The sequence below is a fragment of the Taeniopygia guttata genome, chromosome 1A, assembly GCF_048771995.1.
Source record: "Taeniopygia guttata chromosome 1A, bTaeGut7.mat, whole genome shotgun sequence".
NCBI lineage: Eukaryota > Metazoa > Chordata > Aves > Passeriformes > Estrildidae > Taeniopygia > Taeniopygia guttata.
The window spans coordinates 47,615,084-47,636,176 of record NC_133025.1 but is presented as its reverse complement, the minus strand read 5'-3'; the positions used below and the strand labels follow the sequence as shown (position 1 = coordinate 47,636,176).

Sequence of the window (21,093 nt, the reverse complement as noted above, 5' to 3'; positions counted from 1 at the left end):
TAGACTTTTGCAAAGATAACAAAAGTATCCACAGTGGTATCAGGCACAAAATCAGTTATAAACTAGTGCAGACCCTCACATTTTGAAGTGTATGAAAGCAAGCTGACAGAGACATAAAGAAGCAGCTTCTCTCTTAGGGTCATTGCTTCAAATTACCCACACTGGAGTAGTTCTTCACTTTCCAAGGATACCTGGCATCAGCTCTGGCATCACAGCCAGCTCCACTGCCCCAGACAGGGTATCAGGCTGAAGGGGTCAGCGGGTCCAACAGCGGGGCATCGTCTCTGGCACTTTACCATGGGTATAAATCAAACCACAGAGCAACACGTGAACCATGACACCCACACAATGATGATCCCAGCAAGATGCCATGGTAAAAGGCTTGGAAGAACCACTGACAGTAGGACATGGTCTATCCAGCCAACACCTCACTTATTTTCATCTATCATTTATATTTATCTTATGTAAGCAAAATAATGAAAAATCCAGCTCTGTGGTATTTGACGTTGAACTTTGTGCTACCCCGTTGCATCAGCCTGCAACCTAGGTCTCAGATGCATAAAAGTCCTACAAGAAACAGGAATAACCTACAAATATCAGGAAAGTAGATGCCCCTACCCAATAAGGATTAAAGATCAACAGTTCTCTGGGGCAGAAATGTGGCTTACAACAAAAACTCAGGGGAGGGGACTAAGAAGAAAGATTGAAATATAAGGCTACATTTAACATAAATATCTTCTAGGGAATGACACTTCTATTGTGCAAAACCCAGCACGGCCCATCTTTACCTGAACAGCCCACCCATGGGGTCTGATCAACAAAAGTGCACATTCCACTGCCTGACAGACAGGCAAAGACAGGTGAAACAGAGGGGCTCTGTGAGACCTCTGTGACCTCTGCTCTCCCAAGGCATAAGCTAGAAGCCATTGCTCCTAAAAAGTAATGAAAAATTGAGAAGTCTGGAGTGAGGGAAGTTCAGATTCTATATTTGAGATTCCGGGAGCTGAAAGGGAATAAAAAGCTGGCTGAAGCCTAGCTCTGCTAAAAACCCTATGTGCAGACATAGAAACAATGCTCATTTTACATTAGAAACCAGAAAACAAGGTGGAAGGAGAATGCAAGACAGCGCTGTGTTTCTGCATTAGGGTTTTTAAGTACACTGCAGGATTTCTGTCTCAGAGTACTCATTGAGTTACATCAGACTGTAATGGCCTGTTGATTTTGAGAGATTATGGCAGTGCTGCTGAAGCAGGGGAGAGATGGAAGGAGAGAGAAGATGTGATGCATCAGCCAGCGTGCACACACATTTCAGATGATTGCCCTACACTCCTGTGTGAGAAAGACACAGCAGATTCACAGCAGGACCAGGACCAGGAGCAGACCATGCATGAGACCCCGCTAGCAGCCAGCACAGACACAGCAGGCAGGCTTTTGCCCCTCTGGGGCAGCAGATGCCAAAAGCAACATTTCTGCAGGAGCCCCATCCAAGGCTGGCAGGACCAGAGCCACATGGCGTGGCATGGCAAACATAATGGAGAAGGTCAATCCCATGTTCAAGGTGTGCAACGTGTTCCTGAGATGGATTCGATCTCACTCTGTCAGGCTGACAACTTTGCTTGCCTGCCTATTTCTCTCTCCTGTATTTCACAGAAAAGATGGTATCCTTTCCTTTTCCTTTCTTTGCTCCCGGGCACAAGCAATCAAGAACAAAGGATGAAAGAAAAATGCAGGGGGGGATGGGGGGGAATGAGGCGGGGGAGGGACATTTGAGAGTTAGGGAGCAATCTTTAGCAGAGAGAAGATAATTTAAAAAAAAAAAAAAGCAAAAAGGAGATGCAGAGGCTTGGGAAAAAAAAAACCACAATATGCAAATGAGGCAGAACAAAAATCAGAGCTGGGAAAAAAAATAAAATCACACTAAACCAACCCATGTCTCCATAAGCTCTCCATCTCTCAGACAAGGGGATGCCATTGGGGTGAGGGTTCTCAAACCTTTCTACTACCCTCCACCTCCAGCAGACATCCGTGGCTCACTGCAGGCAGGCAATCTACCCTCTGGGGCATAGCAAAGGAAGGGAAGAGGAAAGAGTAAAGCAATTCTGGAGCAGTGAAAATCCTTGTTTTCTCTCTGAGGTAGGGAGCTGTGGGGCAAACAGAACCAGCCAGGTGCTTCTAACACGATGTCTGTCAAACAATCTGATTTCAAGCTTCACTGGAGGAGTCCTTCAGCAGCTGCTTTAATCTACAGCAGCACTTTTCCCCCACAGCAGGCTGCATTCCCCTTGTGCCTCCTCCACTCTTCTACCAGGACAGAGGTCCCACAGGACCAGAGACCTCCATCTCAGCTGGCAGCAGGTTGCCTCACAGACTGAAACACCTCAGGCCATATCACAAGCTAAGGAGGATCAGACTTGAACTGGAGTTTTCCAGAGGGCATCCAGCTGCACAAGGAAAAGCAGGATTTTGCTCCTGCAGATGACATACTATTCTTGATGCAGAGCCCTCACACTGCTCAGAGGTGGGTGTCAGCAAAGGTGGCTTCTTTCCTCCAGACAATGGAGTAAATAACTCATCCATCAGCTTGAACATTAGCGACACTGTAGCTGGTGGTGTGTTATGACACACCATAGTGCAGTTACCCTTCTACTCATCATCGTTTATTTCTTCTGCTTCCAAGGTATGGAAAAACATCAGTGCATGCTCCTCAGCTGGGAACAGTGAGAGCTGTAAAAGGGAACTAGGAAGCAGCAGGATTCCTGGCTTTTAGACAAAGTCTGGGGCTGACTCACCTGAAATACCACTTTTTAGTGGCAGGAGTGCTCTCCTTTTCATGTAAACAGCAGCTCCTCTGCTCCAGCTTTCTGTTCTCCTTCCTGTCCATGTTTCTATTTGAACCATTATGTGTTTGTCCAGTTCTGCCTGTGAACACCTGAAGCTAGTATGAGTTGGTCCTAACAAAATATATATTTTTTAAATCTATCAATATCAGAAACATAGCATTACTTTTACTTATTACTAAGGAGCATCAACTTAACTTAGTAAATACTAACTGACTAGAAGTACAAGTCACAGTTGTGTTGCAAAGGCTAGTTAAAAAGCAACTTCAAGAAGCTGACAAATTCCACACCAAAGGTGTCTAAGCTCTGGTGGCATGTGTGAAAGCAAAAGCTAAGACTTACACCGTATTTTACAAAGGACTGTGGATATCAAGGTAAAGCAAACACAGGAAGCTGTGCTGGTATTGAGGGCAGTCAGATATCTGAGAGGAAAACACCAAGAGAACAAAAATACAGCAGTGAGAGGACAGGGAGAAGAGAACAGTAAGTTTTAGCAGAGATTCCTGCCATGCAGATTGGTAACTCCAATCAACTGCAATGGTCACTTGCACTTCCAGAAACCGGAGTGGCTGCAGGCACTGGTTGTATTTCCCAGGAGCTCCCTTGCTCCCAAGTGTGACTTCCCCACCCTAGAGACCCACAGGGAGGCAAAGTGAGAAGATGTATGATGTCTCAGTTCACATCTTAGCCAGGTCTGTGTCCCCATCAGTAAGAACTGCCACCACAACTGACACTAATTGGTTCTCTTGTCATGCTGCAAAGGTGACACAGACCACATGGGTACAAACAGGAAGCCTTCCTCTCCCTGGTCCCCTCAGGTCACAACTAGGTACCCTGGTACCACAGTGTGCATGCAGAGCTGGTGTTGCCACAATGTGTGATGCCTGCTCGGTGAAAAAAGAGCATCACTATCTGGAGCTGTTGAGCCTGCGTCACTCACTGCAAGAAGCGGGGGGGTGGGGGGAGACAACTACCAGCTTAAACCAGATTTTACTGGTAGGAGCATCACCAGAATCCAGGCTCTCAGGGACTTTACAAGGGATCCTGAAACATTACCAGCTGCAGTTGCAGCCTCCATATCCTCTGTCAGCCTGGAAAAACAACAATTAGCACACGTGTGCATTAGTGCATGCATGTGTTTGCATGAGCCTGCAGTGAAAACATACACAATAAACAGTATGAGGAAGAAAGAGATTGTTGTTTGAAGCTCAAAGAAGCTATTTGTAAAAATCTGTGTGCAACTGAGAATGAAAAAAAGGCAAAAATTACTTTCATCTTTCTGTGAGGTAGAGGGGGCAGGGAATTAAGCACACACACCCCTCAAAGCAATGCCCAGGAAAAATTATGCTGCTCGTGATAAATGCACTTTTCTGGTTCTGTGAAAAATCTGACATAATGAAAGTACCTTGAATGCAATTACTGGCACTTGTTTAGCATGGCAGGGCATTGCACTGCCACTGGGCTCGCTCCTCTCTGCTCCCAATTAGCATGCCAAGTACTCCAGCCACACACATGGGCTCACGGGTCAGGGATTGGCGCGGAGGAGCAGCAAACAGCTACCCGCCCACCAATGAGGGAGCGAGAGATGTGCTGGAAAGCTCCAGCTTCCTTCATTTTACATCCTCCCATCCCTATCACACTCTTTTCCTCCACTCCTCCAGGGTCTCTGGAGGCAGTGATAAAAACCGCAAGCTCTCCCCCTCCTCTCTCAGCTGGTCTCATTCACGGCTCATGGCAGCCCCGGTTTCCTCTGGGGACTCACTAATGAAGACGGCCAACGTTAATCTCTTTCCCCCTCCCTGACGGGTCGATTTATAGTTCCACGGAGAGTCCTGGACTGCAGCCAGAGGGCTTGACACATTCTTCTTGTTCCAAGACGAAAGGGGAGGAGGGGGAAGAGACAGGCTTGCGCGCACATACACACACTTGTGATTTGGATTCAGCTGGAAGATGCAGCTGGAAAACCTGTTTACCTGTTCCGAAACGGCAGCTGAAGGGAACAGTAGCCAACAGTGCCTTTGTATATATGTGTACACGCCAAACATCTTTGTGTTTCCATAGCATCTCTTCCAGCCCAAAGACCCCAAATCACAGGGATCACTCCCTCATCACCAGGATGAAATATAGCATCAGTTGTGTGCCAGCAGCATTACCTGTGAGTCATTAGGAGAGGAAGCAAATGATAACTTCTCTAGGATAAACGGCAGGGGGAGGGAAAGGGGAAATTTTAGACAGGCAGAAAATAATGAACTGGAATTTGGCCAGGACACTGAGGTACTATCCCCTCATCTCATGAGAAGTGGAGTGGGATCTTTAACAATCGATTGATCAAGACCTTGTCTCTACCTCTCTCTCATCCGTAAGAATTTCCAGTATTCTTTGCAGCTTCTTCAAGAGCAATGCTGGTGCATGGGCTCAGCTGTGTCTCAGAGAGAAATGCACCCCTCTGGTACCCCCACCTGCCCTTCTACAGCACTGCAAGGCACTGCCTGTACTGGAACTCCTCAGACCTGTCACTCCCACAGCTGCACCTTCAAATGAACCAGAGAAAAGGAGAGACTCGGCTAGTTTTTTACAACTGAGCTCTGAGGGAGCATCCCTTCCTTTCCCCATGTGGCAGTCTCTACCGTAGCCCTGTCGGAGCCCCTAACTTGGTGCTATTTGTTCAGCTCAGCTCCCCATGCACACAGCGGACTGACCTGCGCTGACAGCACAGCTCTGCTAATAGGGTCAGTCAGTGAGCTACTGCTGCAGAGCCGCAGGGGAGCACAAAACACTGGCTTTATTCCTGTAAGACCTATACATTACGTCCTCACCCCCGCCCCCTCAGGAACCAAGTGGTGGATTTAAAAGGAGCACTGTCAACTCATTTAGGCCCATTATTTTGCACTAGAAGAAATGGCCTTTACAAATCTCAGTGGAAGTACACTCTCATTTCATCTTTAGGTAATCTTGAAGGTTTCAATTGCAGGGCTGTAAACCACAATGCAAAAAAGCACAGACAAATAGATCAGATCAGATATGAGACTGCCCAGACACAGAGTTCCCCTTGCCAAGCTGACTGCAGAGCAAAAATAGGAATGAACACTGCACATAATTATAGTATTTTACATTTCCACTGCACTTTCCATCCTGAACAATCCCCAAATGCACACACATGTGCATGTGTGTGCATACAGAGGTAGGGCATTGGGAAAATCCACTTACTTCACTAAAACCGAGAAATTGTAGCCCACTGGTAACAGCTTGTACTGAACCAAAGCCTTCATTAGCACAAACACATACTACAAGCTCATAGAAAATCATTATAATGTGAAACAAGACTAAGCCAAGACACAGCAATCTGTAGATCAGCAGCTCCAGTACTTCTGCTGCTGCTCAGCATTTCCCCCAAAACAGATTAGAAACTGATCTTTTATTACCTCTCACCCTCTTGTTTCCCAGTGAAGCCCAAGGTGCCAATTCCACTTTGTTACTGCAGGGCAGGGGCAGCTCTGCAGCTGTCGATCCATGGACTTCTTTCTCCCGCTGTCGAGTGCTTTGCAGTCTGTAAGCAGGCACATCCCCCAGCCCTGTGGGCTGCAACAGCCCCATTCTGCGGACAGCAGAGCATCTGAACACAGGAACCAAAGCCAGGGACAGTGCCCAAACCACAGTGCTCCTCTTTCCCTCCTGACAAACGAGCCCATACCAGAAACAAAGGCCTGTTCTCTATTTTGTGCCACCCAAGATGCTCTGAGCAAGGATGAAAAGAGCCAGGAAAGAACACTTGAAGATAAGCAAGAGTAGAGACCTGATGCTCTAGCAGAAACCTTCGACTTTCTCAGGAGGCTAAGAGGCAGGGGAGAGAAGATCACACACATCAGCCTGGGATGCTGGGTCACTCCTTTCTCCTTCTTGCGTGTCTGTGGAAGTCAGTCTTGTCTTCCACATATTAAATATCTCACAGTAGTTTTAAACTCCCATCTGAGCACACAGGCATTTCAATGCTGGTATGTGGTCAAGCACATGAAGAATGGAGGTAGGAAGTTCAAGAGGAGACAGAGAAGGAAGCAGGTCTGAAGCACTACAAAAATGAACTAATAGGTCAGAAGCAGAGAAGGAAACAGACTGAGGTTATGAAATGATATAACAGCTGGCTTGAGAACGCTAGGGTTTTTGGGTTTTTTTAAAGAAAAACAGGAATCTCACCAATAAAACAACGTAATCAAGTACAGTACCCAACTACCTGTTCAGGGAAGAGCCTTAGTCCTTACATGAGCATGAGGCCAATATCTGCCTTTGATGCCTTTGATGCTCCTCAGAACAATATGTTCACTCAGCAACATGCTGCAGTAATGTCTAAAGCTCAGTGAATGACTGGCCCATGCCTCTCTTGGCAGATATTCTGGGGCAGAAAGATATTTTGTCAAGGACAGTGCAACAACACCCTCCCCAATACTTAAGGCTAGGGCTGGCTGGCTTTGCTTTGCTTGCTTGCTTGCTTGGCTTGCTTGCTTTGCCTGCTTTCTTGCTTTGCTTCCTAGTTAGTTTAGCTAAGCAGTCCAATTCTTTCCCTGGACTGTTGCTTTTTCCTTTCCTCTTTCTGAATATCATCCAACCTGCTCTGGACTGGGATCTGGGAAACACCAAGGAACACCAGGAGCCTGCATTTTGTGATCTGCAGCAGCCATCCCCAGTGCTGGAGAGCAATCCCCAGCGTCCAGACCCGGGCGACCACTCCCAGGAAAGACCATCTGGATTTGTTCATCTCTTCAGAGGGGTGAAAGAGTTTTGTTGTCATCTAGTGTTGTTAATTGTTTTGGTGCTGGGGAGTGCTTTGTTTGTTGAATAAACAGGTTCTTTTCCACTTCTCTCTCAGAGGAAATTTTTCCCTGAACCAGGTGGGTGGAGAGGGGCCGTGGGGGTTTATTTCCTGGGTTTTCCCCAAATTTGCCCTAAACTAGGACAATCATGGGATTGCCATCATCCAGAGAGGACTCCAGGTTTTAATAAGGTCACATCTGAAAGAGCCCCACCTAATAAGCTGCATGGAAGTCAATTTATCGACCTCAGCACGTGAAGTTGCGGTTGCAGGGTGTGTAGGTAATTCATACCTGATGGCTCAAGGCCATCCCCTCCGGCTAAAAATGGGAGACCAATGTGATTTCTTAAATTTGATTTAATTTAGTAATCCAGTGCTTCATTCAGAAATGCAAGGAAGAGCCTGGTTAAAACAGGATTTTTATTTTGACAATGTCACTTTAAAAACAAATAGCTGGCTGCTCAGTTCCCTTAGCAGGAGACAGCAGGTGCTCAGCTGGCTGATTTAGCAGCAGCCACAACTGCCACCACAAGCTGCTGGGTGCAGTTCACAGGCTGTAATTCCCAATTCCCCTGACGCAGATTCCCAAGGAGGGGGAAGGGCTAAGGAAGTGAGAGGAAAGGCAAGGGGATGAGTTTAGGGTGAAGTGTTACTGAATTAATGAACAAACCTCACTGACACTTCCCTGGGGCATCCTCATTAGCCTGATGGGCACCTAGGTCAGCTGCCTTCCTCCAGCCTTGTGTGCACACCTGCCTGCATAGGAGAATTAAAGTCTTTTCACCCCTCCTTCCCTCTCAGGAAATAACATGCCCACTTTTTACATACACGCAACACCAGCAAGATCCTCTGTGATCTTCAGAGACCTTCCCCAACGGCCTCACTTTATGGAAACCAGTGTCCTCGGTAAACCACCAGAAAGCAGGAAGACCATGTTGTACAGCCTCATGCCTACAGAAAATCAGAGCTATGGAAATGCATCTTATTAGAGGGTATGGTACAGTTAGAGGCCTGTGGCAGAAATTATTAGAGACCACCTTACAATCATCTTTAAAATTAGAAATAGACATGTGCATGTGACTTCGTGGTTTGGTTTTTGTTGCAGTTTGGCAATTGTATTTTTTAAAGCATACAATATAAAAATGTCAAGACAAAAATTCTTGCTATTTCCTTTACCTCGTCCATCTTGCCCATTCAGCAATGAAAGTTTTTTCTAGGCTAAAAGACTATGAGAATCGGTGGGCCAAGAAAATGGTATCTCCTGAACAGCTGAGAAACTGAAAGCTGTGTTGTTAAATGTGAATGGGATTTTACTCAGCTCACAATAAATTCTGGATGGTCTTCACTTGATTTTGCTACTGTCTATACCAAGACTTGTATTTATTGAGTTGTTTTAAGCTGCAGAAAGGCAAAATTCTCTTACCTACAATTAAAGTATTAGAGCTCACAAAAACATCCATTATACCCCAGTAGCAGTTCTCTAAGGCCTCTAAAAAATTAAAACACAGAGCACACATTACTCTTTATTGCAGCCTTAGCTATATCAAGCTTGATGACAGTACCACTTTTTAAATCCATTGTGATGGGGTGAATGGGGGAGATAAACTGGTACAAGCCTAGTTTAGAACAAACATTCCCTTTGGGTCATCTGTAAAGCTAATCTAGACCTAACACTAGAAAGCACGCTCAAGGACAGAAACAAAATCCTTCCACTTTTTTTATAAGCATACTATCAGTGGAAGAGGTTTGAGTAAAAATAATAATATATCAGTGTGTTAGCCGACTGTTATTGTTGGCTACTCAAGCAAAGTAGGATGTCAACAACCCAGAATTTACAGGGCTGGGAGCCTGGTGGGTCCCTGGTTTTTATTTTGTGCCAATTCGCATTCACTCGTGCTCCAGGGTAAGTGATGATGCCGTCAGCAACTTCAGCCCAGCTGGAAAAGTGGGTGAAGAAAGCAGTGGACACTCATCAAAAACTAGGTCTTGTCTGCAGAGGGGCACACAGGAGAGGCAAGCTGAAACACTTAAGGTGAATGGGTAAAATGACATAAAACACCTGTACGGACAAATTTATACAGAATGCAAATGTATCCCTGATTTGTCTGCTTTACTACTAAACCTATTTTTACTAAATCAGCTGAAAGTTAATTTCAATCTAAATAAGGGTATGGTCAGATTAGCCAAGCAATTGGGTCAGGGCAGACTAACAAGTTGCTGTCCTTTCAGATAGATATCAGTAACTCACCATATGTGCTTCCTGTCTTCTGCAACACAAAGAAACTTACAGTATCCTCAGAGAAATTACCCACAAACTGTTTTTGTGAGACTTAAAAATCAGAGGGGCCAGTTTGGCTGGAAGTCAGCAATCTGGTATGTTGGCAGGGGCAGGCTACAAAGGATATCCCAAGAGTTGCCAGTCTAGCACTAGTTCTTGGCTCCAAAATTAAATAGACATCTAATTCTTAATTTTCCCCAAAAAATGCAGCTTTGACCCTGTAGGAATGCTGCCTCAGGAACACCCAGGGAAGTTGCCACCAAGAAGAGGCATGTCTGCTGTGGGACATTTTCCAGCCACTCAGAAACAAGAAGCCAGGCAAGGGCTGTTGCCAATTCACACACGCTACTCCAGGACTGGGCAGTGACTCAAGAAAATTGCTTCCTGACATCCTCCCAGCAGTGACCCCAGCCATGCACCTGCCTCAAGAGATGCTAGCATGCCTCTATGGCTTTGACAAGAGATGCCTCACATGTATTGGCTTCTCTACTTGGAGAAGGGCCCACCAAGCCACCTGGGTTCAACACCGGGTGGACAGATCTCATGTAAGTGGACACTGAGAGATGAGCTTGTCACTGAATCAGGGGAAATACAGAGCTGGCACAGTAACTATTTCTTGAGGAACAACAAGTTGCTGGCAGCAGGGAAAACCCTAATTTGGTGTCTACCTGATTTTCAGTCCTTCCTACCCCACGGTTACATCACCTGTGATTAGGATTTTGTAAGAATGAGAAAATAAGGACAGAGAGCGATGTCACTGCTCCCCCAACCCTCCTGCACCAGGAGCTGGCTGAGTATGGACTCAATCCATTGTATCTAACCATACCAAAACCCTTCCAGCCAATCTGCCAGCTTGTCATGAGCGCCATTCTCTCCTGGCAGTTCCATCTATCAGCACACACAAAGTGCCAGGGTTGCTCACTGTTTGCTCTCTCCCCCTCACCAGGGCTATGCAGCATTAATGTTTCACCGGCAGCTCTCGCTCTTCTCACAGCCCCATCAAGCACATCTCTGCTCTGACTTACTGCCCCAGGCACCTGGCTCCTGACCCCCAGAACCCACAGCTGCCCCTGCCTGGCTGCCCTTCAACCCCAGCTGTGCTCTGCATGCCTTTGGAACAGGAAAGCAGCAATACCCCTCACTGCCCCAGGCAGCCAGCTTGGACCACCAGATTCATCCTGCCTCCAGCTAACTGACATATTAAGGCTGGAAGGGGAAAATGCCCAGCACCCGCCCTGCACCCCTGCCAGCCCCCTCCCTTCCCCTGCTTGCCACCATAGCGTAAACCCTTTTGTTTCTCAAATATATTTCTCTGCAGAAATACAGCAATTATTTCAGAAAAATCTCGCCCCTCACCACTGGTAGAAATACCACAGTCTGAGACAGTAGCTCTCTTGATGATTGCAGACAGTGGAATATTCCAGAAAAAAAGGAAGATTTGGGAAGGGGGAGGGGACGAGGTATCTGGGATCCAATCTTTCTCTCCCTGCCAATCCCCTCCATCTCTAGCAGATTTCATTTTTATCAACAGGATTTCTGTGAAATTTTCACTCAATCCTCCCTCTCTCCCATTTCAACTCCCAGCTAAGCTCAAAGGTGCACAAGAATAACGTGCTGCCACCCTTTTCTTGCAGGCTGGACAAATAAGTCCTCAGCTAGCCACATGGAAGCCATTAAAAATATATTAACATACCCAGCAGGGTCTGTCACTTTTTCTTTTCCTCCTCCCCCCCCCCCCCCCTTCTTCTTAAACACAGAGAAGGAAGAAATCTTGCCACAGTAACAAGAGGTTTTCATCAAGTCTCATTACCTCAAGCGCAGCCGCGCACCACAGCCCCCACAGAGAACAGCCTTCGGTTCCCGCTGTCATTAAAGGAACAAAGATCTTAAACAAAAATTAAACCCTGGACAGCATGAAGTTGGGAGCACATGAACAGATCAGGCAGGGAAAGGTATGAGAAAGCCAAGGGGATGAACAGGAGCAGAGCTACCAGACAGGGCTCCACTCTAGCAGCTCAGGAGGGATGGGGCAGGTTAAATGTATCCCACAGAGAAGGGCAGAGGGAAGCATTTTCAACATTTTGAGCCAGCATCAAGGTATTTCCCACACTTAGTGACACAGCAACATCCTGGAACATTAATAAGGCTCTGGGTGAAACCAGTCCAGCAATAATGATAAAAAAGCACAAAGCTTTGTCTCAGTCTGTGATGTTCCATGAAAGGATCATTTTGCACACTTTGACACATGTCCATTTTTACTCCAGGAGGTCCTCATCCCTTCCAAACAGTATCGTGTCCCATGCATCCTGGAGCGAGTGCACAGCACATCTTAACCTGCAGCAGCCTGAAGCAGGTGGCTGGTGGTCTTTAATAGCTCGGGAGGAGGGTTTGAAGGGTGGAGGCAGCAACTCTACATTTAAACAAGGGATTTCTATACCAGAGGGTTGTTAGTCAAAGGGCTATCAAGTCAAAGTGCTCTTAAACTGTAGTTTTTCAAGTATTTCTTTGAGCAAATCACTGGGTTAAGCAGCTTTCCTCTCCACCTTGGCTACTTTAATCCAGATCAATTCCCTGATCCAGTTCAATGTGCAGCAGCACGTTCAGCTGCACTGGCACAGCTGAGAAGCAGCAGCAGGAACTGCTGAAAATAACCCTCATAAAATGACACCCTTGGATTCAACAGGCATGACACTTAGACCCAGGGGAGCAAGACACTGCATGCAAGCCCCATGAAAACAAAGGGGAGAGGGATACTTCAGATCTGGTTAACAGGGAAGGGATGAGCTGAGTGAAAGAGGACACAAACTAACCAAAAATCTGGTGACAGTGTGGCCATGTTTTATGCACCTCTAGACAAGACAGAAGTTTTATTTGTCCCATGGGAGTGGAGAAAAGCAAAAAGCTCTCCTTTGTGAAGTAGGCAGTGCAGTCAGGAAAGGCAGAGCTTGCAGAAGAACCAACAGTGGCAAAGCACCATTTGGAAAGGTGAACAAAAGCCTCTGAGGATCAAGGAGGACAGGAACCCGCAGATGGTGAGGAGTAAGAACTGGGTGGGGATACTTGCAGAGCGGTGAGGAGCAGAAGGGAGCGAGGACATGAACTGGAGGACACAGAGGCAAGATGAGGATATAGAGGATCCATGCTGGATACAGAGGGGGAGATCAGGAGAAACACTAAGAAAGCTACTTCACATCTCTGTGTCACAACCATTCTGGTAGTGAACAGTTTAATAGGTCATTGTCCAAACAGTTCACACACCCCCTGGTTCTGGAGTAATTACATCCATTCTTTAAAAAGACATCACATAACAAGGTCTACCAAAATTATAGAAGCAGATAGGAGTAGTGACTGTACTAGAAACCAACTAGAAAATAGTGTCAATTTCATAATGACATGATGCAAGTCAAAGATACATTTGTCTCTGCAGCACTGAAACGTGCTCTACTCATCCCACCTTGGAAAGGGAATGCAAGAAAGTGTGGAGGTTCAGCAACAAAGAAAAGAGACCTGAAAAGTATAAAATATTTTCATGAAGTCCACATGGGCAAAACTACAGCCATGTGCTGTGGAGTGAAGTCTTCTATTGCCTCTTTACTACAGCACATAGCAGGGCTGTGACACCGGGTGCATGCTGTTCTCCCCAGGAAACCTGTCCATCTGCTCACAGCCAGCCACCACAACCTGTCCTAACTGCCACCAGCCTAGGAAGAGCCACTCTTTGAGGAGCTAGCAAGGCAGACTTTTCACCCACACCTGCCAAATTGGATACACTGCATACAGAGTCTACATTGCTGCAGCCTCACAGACGAACAGCTTGGCTGGGTTGCTCTTCCTTGCTGCTTCAAGAACACAGACATTACAAACTCTGTCATGTAAAAGAAATCAAAAGCCCTGCTTTAAACTGATTGCAGGAAAATACTGAAGTCCTACCCACACTTTTGGATTTGACAGCAACACAATTAGGTCATGGGATAGCTGTGCTGTAACAGATTCCTTGGACTTGGCTCTATCCAAGGTAGAGACACACACAAATGCTGCTTCAGTGTGCATTTCCTTACTTGCAGCAGCCCGGATTCTTGAAAATGGACTAAAATGACGAGTCCATCTCGGATCATAAGTCAGGCCCTTGAAGTGGGCTCTCAGAGCTCAACTTCTGCAACAGCCTCCAACAGCAGTGCTAAGGACAGTGGAGTCTGAGCCAAGGTACAGCTGCCTACAGTTGAAACAGGTCTATAATAAATGTCAGAGGAGAAGAAGGAGCAGGCTCTAGGCAGCACATGCAAGGAAGGCACTGGTATTGATGCAGGCGCTAAGGTCATCCCAGGGACAAGCACTCTGACACCCATGGTTAAAGTCCAACTAAGAAACGTTTCCTGACAGAAAAGTCTATTAGGCTGTGGAACAGGCTCCCACAGGAAGGGGAAGAATCCTCATCCCACTTCTCTGTAAGGAGTGATGTGACAGGCAGTAGGGCATCAAGCCCTAAGACTGGTGTGATTGATACAGCAAGTCTCATAAGATGCCTCAGGAGTAACACGAACTTTAGAAATTTCCTCTGCCCCTCCTGCAAAACATCTCCTCCACAGTTCTGCTGATACTGCTGCTTGCAAGGCAGCACCATGGACTACACTGTAGCCTGGGTCATTTCACCTATTTAGAGGAATGGGGCTTCTAACCCACAGCAGGTAAGTAATGTATGCTACAGCACAGTCCTGCCAAACCTGCACCCTCAAAACCAATGGGATGATGCTGGCACAGGACAGGAATGAGATGTGAGGAAATAAGAATTTCTTAGGCCATGCTACAGGCATCTTTATATTAACTCAGTCTGCATGAAATAATGCAAAGAAAGGCAGTGGAGATTGTAACAAGGATGGAGGGTGTTTATTAAATTATGATTGAGTATGGTGAGACTTGTGTAATAGGATATGGCATAACATATGTGGAGATTATCTTAATTTACAGCAGACAATGTCCCTGTTGATAATATATACAGTATCAAGTAAGTTTCTGACACACTGGACTGGCACTAACTTAAGTGTTTGAGGTCTGAAAGACTGCCCCAGTTTGTACTTTATTTAACGTTTCATTGCACCCCTTAGATATTTCCTTTTTTCTATTTTTTTAATGCAAAAATATCAACTTGGTTTTGAACCGTGCAGATCAATAGGAATGCTTACTTTACCATATTTAATGCTAGCATATGCCCATCTCCTATTTGGTTTGTGGTTTTGTTGTTGTTATGATTTTTGAGGTTTTTTTTCCGTTTGGGGATGTGGGAAAAGAAGTGTTAAGGGTTCAAAAATTAACATCTCACAAAGTTCAAAATTAATGTCTCAACTTGCAACACACTTCCTCTCTCCCACAACACTGGTTGCAGAAGCTACCCAGGGCTAACACCACCATATGGTTCTGCTTCTCCTCATTTCTCCTCAGTCTAACAAACTTTGGCACTGCTCAGATTTTCTTGGTCCTGAAGAAACAGGAGAGATGCCAGCAATTCCAGTTTCTCCTTCCTTTGCTTTTACATAGCTCCCATGGTGCTATCTGAGAAAAATCTATTGTAATGGCAAAGCATAAAGGCAAACTTGTCTCAACACCATTGGCACTGTAGAGTTTTTCATACTGCATTCATTATTGGTAACAATTACTTATATTGCATTAGAGTTGAAGAACTTCAGTAACATCAGGGCACCTCAAGCTCAGCACAACTCACACATACACCAACAAATGTCTGTGCCTGACTAACAGGCTAGTAAAGCCTTTTAAGGTAGAAAGGCTTCAAAACAGATTGTCATTTTAAAGCACCCATGAGCTGACAACAGTTTGTACAATTATCACAAACCACTCAAAAAAGGCTTCCAGTACACCTGGGAAGCGACCATGTACACAGTAAGTACCCTGCATGCACCATAACTCAGCAAGTGCTTTTTGCAGCTCCCTTCTACACTCAGTCATGAAGGATATAGATCATTACAGCCTCCAGCTATAGAGCTTTAGCTCAGTGAGTAGCAGCTCACACTTTCAGCTCTGGAGATCCCCAGTTCAATCTGCTGCATGTCAGCCAAGAGGGCAGCTGTCATATAATTACAGCCACAACTTTGCATGTGAAAAAGTAGGGAGAATGAACAGAGATCTTATTATAGAATTCTAGTTGCAACCTGCTGAACAGCTCCCTATTTAAAGTAACTTCTTGTAAAGAAGAGGGAGAGGGGGCAAAAAAAAAAAAGGAAAGAATCTTTCAACTCAGCTTCCCAATTCCCTCTGTTTTGCAGAACAAACCAGTCCTGCTTTGCAGTCTTTTGTTCCAAATGCATATGTACACTAGATGAAGCACACAAGTGCAGAGTCAGGAGTACGGCTCCTGGTTTATCAGTCCAAAAAGGAGAAAAAGGAAAAAAAAAAATTCTCATTGCTGCAACTGAGGCATCCAAAGTCCAACAAGGCATCATAGTTTCTTCCTGAACAATAACCATCCCACAGCAGGCAACCCACTTAGATATTCAATTTAAGTATTACAATTTAAGATCAAGAAATCTTAAGTCAGTTGCATCCTGTTTTCTTCAAGCTGTACGTACAAGCTCTTAGGAAGATTTAGCAGAACAGAGAATCCAGGAAAAGAGTATGTTTGAAATACAAAGGTATAAAGCATAGTGGAAAATGCACTCTCAAATTAAAAGTTATTTTAGTGAGTTCAACATAAAGCAATAAGACCAATTTTCTTTTTATCCATTCATCTTTCTGCAGATCCTTCTGCACACAGAATAATTTTTGAGTCAAACTTTCTTCTGAGCCAAGATAGTCAAAACCTACATTTGAAGCAACGTAATCCAGTTTTGAAGAAACTAGGAAAAAAAAATCAGTTTTCCCCCAAAAACAATTCTAGAAACCTGTTTGAAGCTTAAGATACAGATTCCTTGCAGAACATTGTTTTCTCCTTGACAGTTCCATCCATCCATGACCCAGAAGTACAAAACTTGTGGGTCTCCCACTGCATGAGGCGAATCAACCATTTTGGACGACAAGTAATAAATGGGAGCTAACTCAAACTTCCTGCAAACTACTTACCTGCTTGCTAAATACCACTTAAGTGGACTAATCTGACTCGAACTGTTCAGTACCTGCCTGCAAGAAAACAGGCTTGCTGAAACACCTCAACTAGTTCATGCATTCTACACCACTGGCCCTCCAAAGCTCCCTGAAACACACTGCCATGCTTCCAACAAGATTTGAAGAAGTACCTGGTCTCCAGCCAAGCTGGAAGGTGTTCAGGTAAATGCTAATGCCAAGCACAAACCTGCAACAGTAAACTCCAGAACAGAATTCAGCAACACTTTGTATTTAAACCGGCTGAGTTCTCTGGTGACATCCTCTCACCAGCCTTGCTTCTGAAGACCCATTCTCATTTGGCTCAGCCTTCTGCTTCTCCCTTCAAGCAAGACCTACCAGGAAACACACAAACCAGCTGACCATCTCCCTTCCTTAAGAAGTTACAGTTACATGTAGCTTCAGCAGCACAGATGCATTTAGGGATGATTGTTGAAATGCAGCAAAACCCTGGCTGGGGCTCATCCCACAGGAGAACCCATAAAAAAATTCACCTTCCACTCACCTCCTGCAACTAAGGAAAGCTCACAAACATCTGAGCCACACTTGTCCAACAAAAGCAGTACAACCCTATGCAGAGATGACTGAAATGAAACACTATTATGCTATTTTCTGGTATTTCTTCTGTGAATTCAGCACAGCTAAAAGGTCCCAGATACACTTGCTCTGAAGACCCAAATCCTCTGCCTACCTTGAGAACACATGCAGAGGGAACAGCAGCAAAACTTATACATACTTTTCTCATCTCTTCTAGCTTCCCAAGGCTGAAATGACTGACAAAGGTCCAAAATGAGGAACACACATAAATTATTAACACTGCACTAGTAGTCTCACTGTTGCTGTAACAGTCTAAAGACTTAACAGAGCCAGGCTCTGCAGGGAAATACTATTTTACATCAAAATCATTCATTCAGGAAACTTACAGAGGAAAAAAGACTCACTCTGCAGCACATTCTGTGAAACCCCTCAGCTTTAAGACCCTTCATTTTTAAAGCAAAAGCAATTTTAACAAGAACAGGAAATTGATGTGAAGCATAAGAAGCTTCAGATTTCAAGTGAGCAACACTGGAACAGCATTACTTCCGGACACAAATCCCAACACACACATCTTCTCACACCTGATCTGGAAAGCCCATCCCACTTCTGAGAGCCAGGTAAATGTTCTGTTTCTGCAGCCTCTCTGCTGGAACAGCAAAATGGCAAGCCAGCGAGAAGACAATGGGGAGCCATGCTCTAACATTTGGAAGAGAGCCAAAAAGCCACTTCAGTTTGTTTCTTGGATTGCAACCTGAGCTTTACACCCAGGCAAGACTCCAGATTCACATTCCCACCAAACTTCTATTTCATTCTAGGTTTCATGCAGTACCTGCTGCCACAGATGCAGCTTCCTACTGACATATTAGCCTCCTCTCCCTTATTGCAAGGGGAATAGTTTATGCAGGGGTATTGGTCTGTTTTACATTAATTTCAAGAATTAGAACAAATAACCTGAACTTTGACATTTCTGAAAAAAAGTTAAATTATTTTCATCTTTCTTAGTAATCACAATAGATCTACTTTTCATTTAAAACATGAAATTTCCCTCATAAAATAGCTGAAGTAGTTATTGAAATGTTTTCTTGACCAAAGTCTGCAAAGCCTCAATGCTATTAATAACATTTTGAATATAAAGAGGCACAACTTTGCTCCATACCAACAAAAAAAAAAAACAAACCACACAGTCAAGTTTTCACACAATGAAGCAATTAATTTTTAAACTAGTACTTTCTATTAAAAGTTCTCACATTTAAAAACCCAGAAAGGCTTCTAGTAACTCTAGACACCGATGGAGACAAAGAAAAAAGACCCTACCCCCAGCTGGATGGCATTCCTCTCTTTGGGTGCAATGTGGTAACATTTGATTGATGCATCTGATCCATTCCAAAACTCCAGGCGTTGTTTTAATCATCAATGGGTAGAATCCTATTAATTTTCAGGGAAAAAAAAAAAAACAACAGAGTAGAATATGGATACAGGACACAGAGTACCTCATGTTTGTCTAGAAGATCCAGCTGATTTAGCTAGATCCACAATAACCAATAGATTGAAGACTGAGCTGATGACAGAAACTCACATCTACCAGCATAAGCCCCTTTTCCCCTTCCACCCTCTTTCGGTCATCTCAGCTCAACCCAGTCTCTATACAACCTGGAACATTAGTCCCATACCAAAGGAAATGAAATAGGAACACGGAAAGGAGTGGGAAGTGATAAACCAGGGTAAATAGGGATAGCATGAAAAGCCTATTGGCATGCAACCAAGAGCCACAGGCCCTTGCTACAGAAGAAAACAGGAGATCAAGCACATACAAGGAGACAGCGGGAGAACAGATGTGAGAAGAAGGTTCAAGTGTCCCTGGGCTCAGGGGGTAAGAAATGGCAGCAGAGCACAACAGTGAGCCCCAGCACACACAGTGATCTCAGCCTTCAGCAGCAGCACCAGACGACCCACTGGCTTGGTGTCTGCCATCATAGGCATTTCCAGTATATCAATATTGATATTGCATGGTACGAGCAATGTCATGTGAACCTTCACATCAACTAAGGCTTCCCAGTCTATCCATAAATATATTTGGCTATCAGCCAAACCCAGATCCACCAATACTAACCACTTTTGCTCTGAAATAGGCCTCCACTTACACTCTTGTAACAAACAGTCACTGTTGTTGCATTTCAGTGCTGATGAGAACTGCAAGCCCTAAGGACCCACAAACATAAGAGGCCGCACAATTCTAAAGGAATTTACCCATTCCAGAAGCAGACAGAAGGTGAGCATCTGACCCTTCCGCCTGGCCAACTGACACATCAGACCAGCCCACACATCAGACTAGCCCACATCCCATTCAATCGAACCTGGAGACTGGTAGCTTCCCACTAGAAGTAGAAACCTGGCTAAATGGTCAGCAGGACATCAGGAAAATACTCCTGGTCTAGCTGACCAGCTACCTGTTTGGGAACACAAACTGCACGAAGGTCTTTGGATTCCCTGCTGTTCCTTGGTTGTTCCTTTTATCTGTTCTGTGTTCCCAAGTCTCAGGAGGATTACCAGCAGAGAAGTGCTGGGTGAGGAAAAGTAGAGAAGGCAAGAACAAGCTCATGTACTGCAAAGGGAAGGAAGTAGCAGGTTGCAGATGGGATTTTACAGTAGGAAAACTGGTTGCTAGAGTGTAAAGCACAATCTGGGGGGAACTGAAGGTGCTGGTCACAGAAAAGAGGCAGGCAAAGGCTTGCTACTACAGGGAACAGGAAAGGCCTGTAGCCCTGGGCTGATAAATCAGATATTGCTGCCAAAGTCTCACACCAGTCCCTGAAGCATCTAGCATTGACTGGGGGGCTCAGCAACAAGCAGGTTCTGCCACAAGCACGTCCACCCAACAGCTTCAGGTAGTCACTTAGGGTATCTCAGGCCCAGACCATTAAGTGCCCTGATGATATGGACACAGACCTTGAATTCCACATGACAGGTCACGTGGAACTCACACAATGAGAAGGATTCGCTGCTTTGCCCAGCCTACACAAGGACCACACAGCTGCAGCTCGTGCCTTCCTTAGGCTCCTCAGAGCCAGCAGCTGCATTCCCAGCCAGCCTGCCTTTGTAACCAGCCCCCTGCCCGCCAGGAGGGCCTGAACCCTGCACCATCAGCAGTGAAAGCACAAACCTCCACCTCATGCTCTAAATAATTAAACTCTGTGGGAGCATCAACAGACTCATAAAACTCTTACACAGACCAAGCCAGTCATTAATGGGGGTCAAAGATGAGTGCTCTATTTTTTTTAAGAGTGCTTTGATGCGTGGAGAGAGTGGTGAGAGGAGATCTTCATTACCCTTCTCTGATAAATTTTTCCTTTCCTGGCTATCAACACCTCCTACTTCCACCCAAACCCCAAACTGCTGGCAATTATCCAGACAGCCAGAGACAATTGGAAGTTTTGTTTGGATGACATCTGTGCTAGCTGGTCACCTGCAAGTAGGGAAGCAAGGGGCCTTGCCGAGCAAAGCCAGGCTCTACCAGAGGCTCAGCCGGTGCT

At 45.3% G+C, this 21,093-nt stretch overlaps 1 protein-coding gene across 4 annotated transcripts in view; it reads right to left on the bottom strand.

Moving 5' to 3' along the window:
* TCF20 (transcription factor 20) overlaps positions 1-21,093 on the bottom strand; it is a 132,387-nt gene that overhangs the window by 101,724 nt on the left and 9,570 nt on the right. For 3 of the 4 annotated variants that reach the window (XM_004175885.6, XM_030262891.4, XM_030262893.4), the window contains exon 2: positions 18,878-18,988. The exons of the other annotated variant lie outside the window; for it this stretch is intronic. The gene's annotated coding sequence lies outside the window, so the exon portion shown is untranslated. The remainder of the gene's footprint in view (positions 1-18,877; positions 18,989-21,093) is intronic. 4 annotated transcript variants of the gene reach the window in all.